This window comes from Eriocheir sinensis, chromosome 36 (assembly GCF_024679095.1).
Source record: "Eriocheir sinensis breed Jianghai 21 chromosome 36, ASM2467909v1, whole genome shotgun sequence".
Classification (NCBI taxonomy): domain Eukaryota; kingdom Metazoa; phylum Arthropoda; class Malacostraca; order Decapoda; family Varunidae; genus Eriocheir; species Eriocheir sinensis.
In genome coordinates this window covers 10,120,778-10,130,777 of record NC_066544.1, presented here as the reverse complement: position 1 = coordinate 10,130,777, position 10,000 = coordinate 10,120,778, and the positions used below count along the sequence as shown (strand labels likewise).

The following is a 10,000-nucleotide window of genomic DNA, read 5'->3' as shown; positions in this document are numbered from 1 at the left end:
CACCACCATCACCATCACCACCAACACCACCCCCATTATCACCACCACCAAACACCACCCCCATCATCACCACCATCACCATCACCACCAACACCACCCCCATTATCACCACCACCACCACCACCAAACACCTCATTTTTCACGGAGATTCGCTGATCCAATTGCGCTTCGAAATTAAAGTTGATGAGTTATTATGGTCATTGTGGTGGTGGTGGTGGTGGTGTAGGTGGTGGTGGTGGTGGTGGTGGTGGTGAGCTTAGATATAGCCTTTGCGCGTCATTGTAATTGTGTTTGTATAATGATGTGTTGGTGGTGGTGATGGTGGTGGTGGTGACAGTGGTGGTGATGGTGATGGTGATAGTGGTGGTGGTGATGGTAGTAGTGATGATGGTGGTGGTGGTGGTGGTGCTTATTGTGATGATTGCTGTGGTAGAGGAGGAGGAGGAGGAGGAGGAGGAGGAGGAGGAGGAGGTGATGGATATTGACAGGAGGAGGAGTGGGTGTGAATGACAGGTGGAGAAGAAGAAGAAGAAGAAGAAGAAGAAGAAGAAGAAGAAGAAGAAGAAGAAGAAGAAGAAGAGAAAGCAGGAGGAGGAGGAGGAGGAGGAGGAGGAGAATAATGTTATCAAGTCTCCCCTAATTCTCTCTCTCCTCTTCTCTTCTGTTTTCCTCCTCCTTCTTCCTCCTCTTTATCTCCTCTTCCATCTTCCTCCCTCTCGTTATCTCCTTCCCTTCCTCTCTTTATTATTATTATTATTATTATTATTATTATTATTATTATTATTATTATTATTATTATTATTGTTGTTGTTCTTAATAAATTGAATAATCCTTAGTGTAAATTGTATTATCTCTCTCTCTCTCTCTCTCTCTCTCTCTCTCTCTCTCTCTCTCTCTCAAGTAAATAAGCAGTCCCTCCACCTTTTTCTTTCCTCCTCCTCCTCCTCCTCCTCCTCCTCCTCATCCTCCTCATCCTATTCCTCCTCCACCTTTCCCTCCTCCTCCTCCTCCTCCTCCTCCTCCTCCTCTACCTCTTCCTCCTCCACCTTTCCCCACGGCAAGTTTCGGTGTGGGAAGGAGGAGGAGGAGGAGGAAGAGGAGGAGGGAAACTTAACATTCTCCTCCTCCTCCTCCTCTTCACACCTTCTCCTTAACTCAACTTCCCTTCATATCCTCCTCCTTTCCTTCCTTCCTTCCTTCCTTCCTTTCCTCATTTATTTCCTTCTTTCTCTCCTTTTTCTGTTTCTTTTTCATATTTTTCCTACTTCTCTTCCTCCTCTTTCCTTCACTTCTCTGGTTATTCTTCATTTTCCTCCTTTTCCTCCTTTCTTTACTTTTTTTCCCATCCATTCTTTCGTTCTTTCTTATCTCCTTCCTGTTTTTTTTCTTTATCTCCATCCTTTTTCTTTTCCTCCAATTCTCTTCTGTTTTCTTCTTTTCCTTCCTTCCTATTCCTCTACTTCTTCACCCCTTTCTGTCTTCCTTTCTCTTTTCTCTCCCTTCGGTTCTCCCTTTTTTCTCTCTTCTGTGTATATTGTTTTCTCCCTCCCTCCCTCCCTTTCCTCCTCCTCCTCCTCCTCCTCCACCTCTCACTCAACTTCTCTTCCTCAAAATACAGTGAACCCTACAACCTCTCTCTCTCTCTCTCTCTCTCTCTCTCTCTCTCTCTCTCTCTCTCTCTCTCTCTCTCTCTCTCTAACTTCGAAACGAGTGAATATAGAGAGAGAGAGAGAGAGAGAGAGAGAGAGAGAGAGAGAGAGAGAGAGAGGAATATTGGAACTTTTCTGAATTATGTCAACGAAAGTGTTTTTCCAATGCTTGGCTGAGGAGGAGGAAGAGGAAGAGGAGGAGGAGGAGGAGGAGATGAAATGGAGTGAATAGGAAGAGGAAGAGGATGTATAGGAGGTGAAGTGGAGTAGGTACTAAAGGAGGAGGAAGTGGGAGGAGGAGAAGAAGGTGGAGGAGGAGGTGGAGGCGGAGGGTGTTAGGGAGGTAAGGATGTGTGTGTGCGCGCGTGTGTGCGTGTGTGTGTGTTTAAGGTGAGGGGAAAAAAGGTGGGCGTGTCTCCTATTCTCCTTCTCCTCCTCCTCCTCCTCCTCCTCCTCCTCCTCCTCCTCCTCCTCCTCCTACCTTTTCCTCCATCCTACTTCTCATTGTTTCCTCTCCTCGTCCTCCTTTCCCTTAACCTGTTCCCTCTCCTCCTCTTCTTCCTCCTCCTCCTCCTCCTCCTCTTTCTTTTCTTCTTCCTCCTCCTTCTAAATTTTCCTCCATCCTACTTTCTTCTCATTGTTTCCTCTCATCGTCCTCCTTTCCCTTAATCTGTTCCCTCTCCTCCTCTTCTTCCTCCTCCTCCTCCTCCTCCTCCTCCTCCTCCTCCTCCTCCTCCTCCTCTCATAAGCGGGAGAGGAATCAATGAGCGATCCTGTTTTGAGGTCATCATCTTCCTTGCTCAGCCTCCTCCTCCTCCTCCTCCTCCTCCTCCTCCTCCTCCTCCTCCTCTTTTGCATTCATGATACAAGCTACTTTCTACCCTCTTCTTTTTTTCCCTTCACTCCTCCTCCTCCATGACCTTTCCTTCCTCCTCCTCCTCCTCCTCCTCAACCTTCCCCAAAGTTTTCTCTCCAACCGTTTTTTTCTCTTCTCTCCTCCCTACCTCCTCCCCTCCTCTCTCCTCTTCCTCCTCCTCCTCCTCCTCCACCTCTCACCGCCCTCTCAAGTAAGTCGTTTAACAGTACCTCCCTCCTCCTCCTCCTCCTCCTCCTCCTCCTCCTCCTCCTTTCTTCTCCTTCAACACTTCTTAAATTTTTTCTCCACCTTTCAACTCTTCCTCTTCTCCCTCCCTCTCTCCCTCTCGTCTTCTCTCTCCTCTGCCATCTTCATCCTGTCTCTCCTTCCTTCTCTTCCTTCTTCCTTTTCTCTTTTTTCCTTATTCCCTTTTCCTCCTTTTTTTCCCTTTCACTGAATTAGTTTCCTTCCCTCCCTATTCTCTCCCTCTTATTTTCCCTTGCTTCCTATTCCATCTCCCTTTTTCTTATCTTTACTTATATTTTCCCTCCTCTTCCTCCTTCTTTTCCTCTCCTATCTACCGTTCCACTCATCACCCTTCATTATTTTTCTCCAGATTTCCTTCTTTCAATATATTTACTCTTCCCTTCTTTCCTTTCTCCTTTCTCCCTTTTTCTTTTCTTTTTCTCTCCCTTCACCTACTTGTCCCTATCATCACATTATCTCCCATCTTTATTTTTAGTGGTTGTTTTTTATTTTCCCATATTTTTCCTCTTCCTTTCTTCCCTTTCTTCTTCTCTTTCTCTCATTTTTCCTTCTTTCTCTCCCTTTTTCTCTATTTTTCTCTCCCTTCACCCACTTCTCCTATCATCACATTATCTCCCATCTTCATTTTTAGTGGTTCTTTTTTATTTTCCCATTTTTCCTCTTCCTTTCTTCTCTTTCTTCTCTTTCCTTTCTCCTTATTTCTCCCTTTTCTTTCTTTTTCTCCCCTTTCACCCACTTTTCCCTATCATCACATTATCTCCCATCTTTATATTTAGTGTTTCTTTTTATTTTCCATGTTTTTCCTCTTCCTTTCTTCACTTTCTTCTTTTTCTCTCCTCCCTTCTTTCTTTCCCTCCAACGCCTCTCAAATCATATTACCTCTTTTTCTTTTTTCTTTTTTATATTCTCTCTGTCTTCTCCCTTTTTTTGTCTTGTCACTCATTCCTTCCCTTTCTTCTTCTTCCGTCACTCTCCTTCCCCATTATCATATTACCCTTCTTTTTTCTCCTTCCCTTTTTCTTCCTTTTTTTTCTTCGTCCCTTTTTCTATTTTTTTCCCTCTTTCCTCTTCCTTTTTTTTCCTTTCCCCCTTTTTCTTCTTTTTTCTTTGTCCCTTATCTTTTTTTTTCCATCATCATCTTTCTTTTTTTACCTCTTTTCCCCTCCCCCTTTTTCTTCCTTTTTTTTTCTTCGTCGTCTCCTTTTTTTTTCATCCTCCTCTTTCCTCTTTTCCTCTTTTTCCTTCCCCCTCTTTCTTCTTTTTTTCTTTGTCCCTTCTCTTTTTTTTCCATCATCTTTCTTTTTTTCCCTCTTTTCCCCTCCCCCTTTTTCTTCCTTTTTTTTCTTCGTCCAGTCTCCTTTTTTTTTTCATCCTCTTTCCTCTTTTCCTCTTTTTCCTTCCCCCTCTTTCTTCTTTTTTTCTTTGTCCCTTCTCTTTTTTTTTCCATCATCATCTTTCTTTTTTTCCCTCTTTTTTCCCCTCCCCCTTTTTCTTCCTTTTTTTCTTCGTTCAGTCTTCCCATTTTTTTCCATCATCCTCTTTCCTCCTTTTCCTCTACTTTCACCTCCTCTTTTTCTTCCTTTCTGTATCTTCGTCTAATCTCCTCTTTTTTTCCCATCATCCTCTTTACTCTTTTCCTCTTCTTTCCCTTCTCCCCTTTTTCCTCCTTTTTTTTCCGTTCAGTCTCCTTTTTTTTCCCTCATCCTCTGTCTTTTTCCTCTTCTTTCCCTTCCTCCATTTGTCCTTTTTCTTCTCTTCTTGATTGTTTCCTTACCTCCCAAATCCACTCTTTCTTCCCCTTTCCCCTCCCCTTTCCTTCCCATCTCCCCTCCCCCAATCACCCCTCCACCTTTTCTTCCCCTCCCACTCCCCCCATTTCTCCATCGCTCTTCCCTTTCTCCTCCCCACCCTTCCCCCTCCTTCATCACCCCTCCCTCAATCGCCCCGACTCTTTCTCCCCCACCCTCCCCCCTCCTCCCCCTTCTCCTCTCCTTCCAGTATTTTGGGGGGCCGGGGGGGGGGTGAGGGGGGGGGGTGCTCTCTACCTGTTGGGGTCTGTTTGTATTGACTTCTTGAGAGCTAATTGTTTGCCTGTCTCTCTCTTCCCCAGGTGAGCCGGCGAGGAGGAGGAGGAGGAGGAGGAGGAGGAGGAGGAGGAGGAGGAGGAGGAGGAGGAGGAGGCCAGACAAGCGAGTGGGCGCGGTGAGTCCTTTGAAGGTCTTTTATTATTTTTTATATTTTTTATTCTTAACATTTTTCCTTCTTTTCCTCCGCTTACATCATTTTTTCTTTTATTTTCTTGTTTTTTATTCTTTTTCGTATTTTCTTTTTCTTTTTCCTCTTTTATCATCCTTTATTTTTCATTATTTTATCTTTTTTTATTCTTTATCTTATTATCTTTTTCCTCTTATTGTTATCTTGTATCTTTCATTTTTTCTTGTTTTTTTTATCTTATTTTCTTTTCTTTTCCTCTTTTATCATCTTTTTCCATTCTTTTTTCTTGTTTTTTTATTCTTTACCTTATTTTCTTTTCTTTTTCCTCTTATTATATTTTTTGATTTTTTTCTTGTTTTTTATTTTCTTGATTTTTGTTTGTTTTTTTCCTCCTTTTATTCCTCTCAAACTTTCTTTTCTTTTCTCTTCATTCTTTACTTCTGCTATTATTCTTTACTTTTTTGTTTTCTTTCTATTCTTCCCCTTTTCCTTTTTTTATTTATTTTTCCTTCTCTCACTCGCATCCGGTCTTTTGTTTATTTTCTTGTTTCTTTCTCTTCTTTCTCTCTTCCTTTAATTGACTTTATTTGTGTTGCTTTTGTGTGTAACGTCTCTCTCTCTCTCTCTCTCTCTCTCTCTCTCTCTCTCTCTCTCTCTCTCTCTCTCTCTCTCTCTCTCTCTCTCTCTCTCTCTCTCCATCACATGGGCTTGACTCGTAATCCTTCTATTCTCCCCCCCCCCCCCCCCTCACCGCCTCCACCACCACCACCATCATCACCTCCACCACCACCTCCACCACCTCCATTCTGACCTAACCACAATAGATTCAGTTTATACGGAAAAAATGTGAGAGGTTTGAACTCCACTCTCTCTCTCTCTCTCTCTCTCTCTCTCTCTCTCTCTCTCTCTCTCTCTCTCTCTCTCTCTCTCTCTCTCTCTCTCTCGGGCCAAATTGGAAACTCTCTTGACAATATTAAAGAAAAATTTAACTCGGAGTGTCCTTAGTTGAGATACACGCACACACGAACACACACACACACACACACACACACACACACACACACACACACACACACACACACACACACACACAGATAGAGATAGAGAGATAGATTGATAGATAGGTAGAATGAGAGAGAGAAAGAGAAAAAATAGAGACCCGCATCATCAACCGTCAATCAAAAGACAAACAACACACACACAAACACACACACAAACACACAAACACACAAACAGCCTCGCTTACCCACAATGCTTTTCGTTATTACCCATAAACTCCCCGTCGAGGTAATTGATGGGGGAGAGAAGGGTGGTTGTTGATGGTGGTGGTGGTGGTGGTGGTGATGATGATGATGATGATGATGATGATGATGATGATGTGTGTATTTGTGTGTTGGTAGTAGTGTGTGTGTGGAGAGAGAGAGAGAGAGAGAGAATTCAGTTCGTCTTTGCTCAATCTTACATTTTCTTTCTTCTTTCTTGTCTTCTGTTTTATTTCCTTCCTCCTCCTCCTCCTCCTCCTCCTCCTGTATCTTCAAGTATTTACCTCACGTCTTTTTTTTTGTATTTTCTCCTCATTTTCGTCTTCTTTTTTTCTTTCCTCGTTTCCTCTCCTGTTCTTCCTTCCTTCCTTCCTTCCTTTCTTCCTTTCTTTGATTCCATCCTTCTTTCTTTCCTTCTTTCCCTCCTTCCTTCCTTTCTCTGATTCCTTCCTTCCTTCCTTCCTTCCTTCCTTTCTCTGATTCCTTCCTTCCTTCCTTCCTTCCTTTCTCTGATTCCTTCCTTCCTTCCTTCCTTTCTCTGATTCCTTCCTTCCTTCCTTCCTTTCTCTGATTCCTTCCTTCCTTCCTTCCTTCCTTTCTCTGATTCCTTCCTTCCTTCCTTCCTTTCTCTGATTCCTTCCTTCCTTCCTTCCTTTCTCTGATTCCTTCCTTCCTTCCTTCCTTTCTCTGATTCCTTCCTCTCCTTCTGTTCTTCATTCCTTCCTCCCTTCCTTCCTTTCTTCCTCTGATTTCTTTCTTCCTTCCTTTCTTCCTCTGCTCCTTCTTTCTTTCCTTCTTCCTTCCTTCCTTCCTTCCTTTCTTCCTCTGATTTCTTTCTTCCTTCCTTTCTTCCTCTGCTCCTTCCTTCTTCCTTCCTTCCTTCCTTCCTTCCTCCCTTCCTCCCTTGCTTCCTTCCTTCCTTCCTTTCTTCCTCTGCTCCTTCCTTCTTTCTTCTTCCTTCCTTCCTTCCTCCCTTCTTTCCTTGCTTCCTTTCTTCCTTCCTTTCTTCCTCTGCTCCTTCCTTCTTTCTTTCCTTCTTCCTTCCTTCCTCCCTTCTTTCCTTCCTTCCTTCCTTCCTCTCCCCTCTCCCTCCTTTGCTTCCTCCTCACGTTCTCTTCCTCCCACCGAATTTATCCTTTGCCCTGGTTCTGTTTACCTTCCTCCTTTCTCCCCTTTTCTTTTTTCTTTTTCTTTTTCTTTTATTTCGCTTCGTAGCTGTTCATTTCTTGGTCGGTTCATTCCCTCCATTTCTCCAGTTTGTTATTATTCTCTCTCTCTCTCTCTCTCTCTCTCTCTCTCTCTCTCTCTCTCTCTCTCTCTCTCTCTCTCTCTCTCTCTCTCTCTCTCTCTCTCTCTCTCTCTCTCTCTCTCTCTCTCTCTCTCTCTCTCTCCAAACAAAAGACTTCCGTAAACAAAACTCGGTAAGAAAACAAAGAAAACACACACACACACACACACACACACACACACACACACACACACACACACACACACACACACACACAGCTCATTAATTGGGCAATGGGTTATTATCGTATGTATGATGACTATAGGTGTGGGAGGAGGAGGAGGAGGAGGAGGAGGCGGAGGAGGAGGAGGAGGAAACAGAAACGTGAAAGGTCGAAAAAGCAGGCTACAGAAAGCTTGACGTATAAAGAGACCATGTTTTTTTTTTTTTTTTTACAGCCTCCAGTGATTCAGGTCCTTACACCCAAATGCTTTCCGCGCTCACATCAAAAGTTAACAAGACCACAAATGAGATTAATCGGATTTTTTTTTTTCCACGTTCATGTTGCAGAAGCCTTGTCACACTATCACTAGGTTCATTAACTACTCATTAATACTCTCAACAACCTCTAACTATTCATTAAATACTCTCAACAACCTCTAACTACTCATTAATACTCTCAACAACCTCTAACTACTCATTAATACTCTTAACAACCTCTAACTACTCATTAAATACTCTCAACAACCTCTAACTACTCATTAATACTCTTAACAACCTCTAACTACTCATTAAATACTCTCAACAACCTCTAACTACTCATTAATACTCTTAACAACCTCTAACTACTCATTAAATACTCTCAGCAACCTCTAACTACTCATTAATACTCTCAACAACCTCTAACTACTCATTAATACTCTTAACAACCTCTAACTACTCATTAATACTCTCAACAACCTCTAACTACTCATTAATACTCTCAACAACCTCTAACTACTCATTAAATACTCTCAGCAACCTCTAACTACTCATTAATACTCTCAACAACCTCTAACTACTCATTAATACTCTCAGCAACCTCTAACTACTCATTAATACTCTCAACAACCTCTAACTACTCATTAATACTCTCAACAACCTCTAACTACTCATTAATACTCTTAACAACCTCTAACTACTCATTAATACTCTTAACAACCTCTAACTACTCATTAATACTCTCAACAACCTCTAACTTCTCATTAATACTCTCAACAACCTCTAACTTCTCATTAATACTCTCAACAACCTCTAACTACTCATTAACACTCTTAACAACCTCTAACTACTCATTAATACTCTCAACAACCTCTAACTTCTCATTAATACTCTCAACAACCTCTAACTACTCATTAATACTCTCAACAACCTCTAACTTCTCATTAATACTCTCAACAACCTCTAACTACTCATTAATGCTCTTAACAACCTCTAACTACTCATTAATACTCTCAACAACCTCTAACTACTCATTAATACTCTTAACAACCTCTAACTACTCATTAATACTCTCAACAACCTCTAACTACTCATTAATACTCTTAACAACCTCTAACTACTCATTAATACTCTTAACAACCTCTATGAAAGCCTAATCAAGCGTGAGTGTGTAAGACCTAGAGGTATATTCCCAGTCTGTTTACGGTATGTGGTCCCTGAGTGAAGACGGTGTGGTCTGGAAAATATCCTCATGGTGATTCCCACTCAAAATTACTCTCCAAGTCTTCAACCTCACTTAACTGACCTAACGAAACCTGCCCTGCCCTTCGAGACTAACCACGGTGTGTTTTGGAAAATATCCTCATGTGATTCCCACTCAAAATTACTCTACAAGTCTTCAATCTCACTTAACTAACCTAACGGAACTTCCCATTCAAACTTTGTGTCTTCAATCATCCTTAACTAACCTAACGGAACCTGCCCTGCCCTTCGAGACTAACCACGGTGTGTTCTGGAAAAATACTCTCAGTGATTCCCATTCAAACTTACTCTCTGGGTCTTCAATCATACTTATCCTAACCTAACCTAACCTAACCTAACCTGCCCTGCCCTTCGAGACTAACCACGGTGTGTTCTGGAAAAATACTCTCAGTGATTCCCATTCAAACTTACTCTCTGGGTCTTCAATCATACTTATCCTAACCTAACCTAACCTAACCTGCCCTGCCCTTCGAAACTAAGCACGGTGTGTTCTGGAAAATTCTCTCATTGTTAATCCCACTCAAAATTACTCTCCATGTCCCCTCTCTCAATTAACCTAACCTAACCTAACCTAACCTACCCTGTACAAGAGAGCGCGCCGCATACCCGTACAGAGAAGGGAAATGCGAGCCCCGGGAGAGGTTGAGTCACTTGAGTCGGTCTAATGCTGCTGTGCTCTCAACGGTGACGGCGATAGTAAGGGGAAGGGGGTGCGCTGGCCTTGGGGGAGGGTGGATGAGTGTGCGAGGGGAAGGAAGGGGAGGGGAAGAGAGAGAGAGAG

General features: G+C 42.6%; 1 long non-coding RNA gene across 1 annotated transcript; it reads right to left on the bottom strand.

Annotated features, from left to right (window-relative positions):
• Positions 1-7,913: 7,913 nt before the first annotated feature.
• On the bottom strand, positions 7,914-9,010 carry LOC127008018 (uncharacterized). Its single transcript, XR_007760739.1, has 4 exons — positions 8,978-9,010; positions 8,558-8,707; positions 8,407-8,466; positions 7,914-8,224 (listed from the first exon to the last, which is right to left on the bottom strand). It is a non-coding gene; the product is annotated as an uncharacterized LOC127008018 (long non-coding RNA).
• Positions 9,011-10,000: the final 990 nt, after the last annotated feature.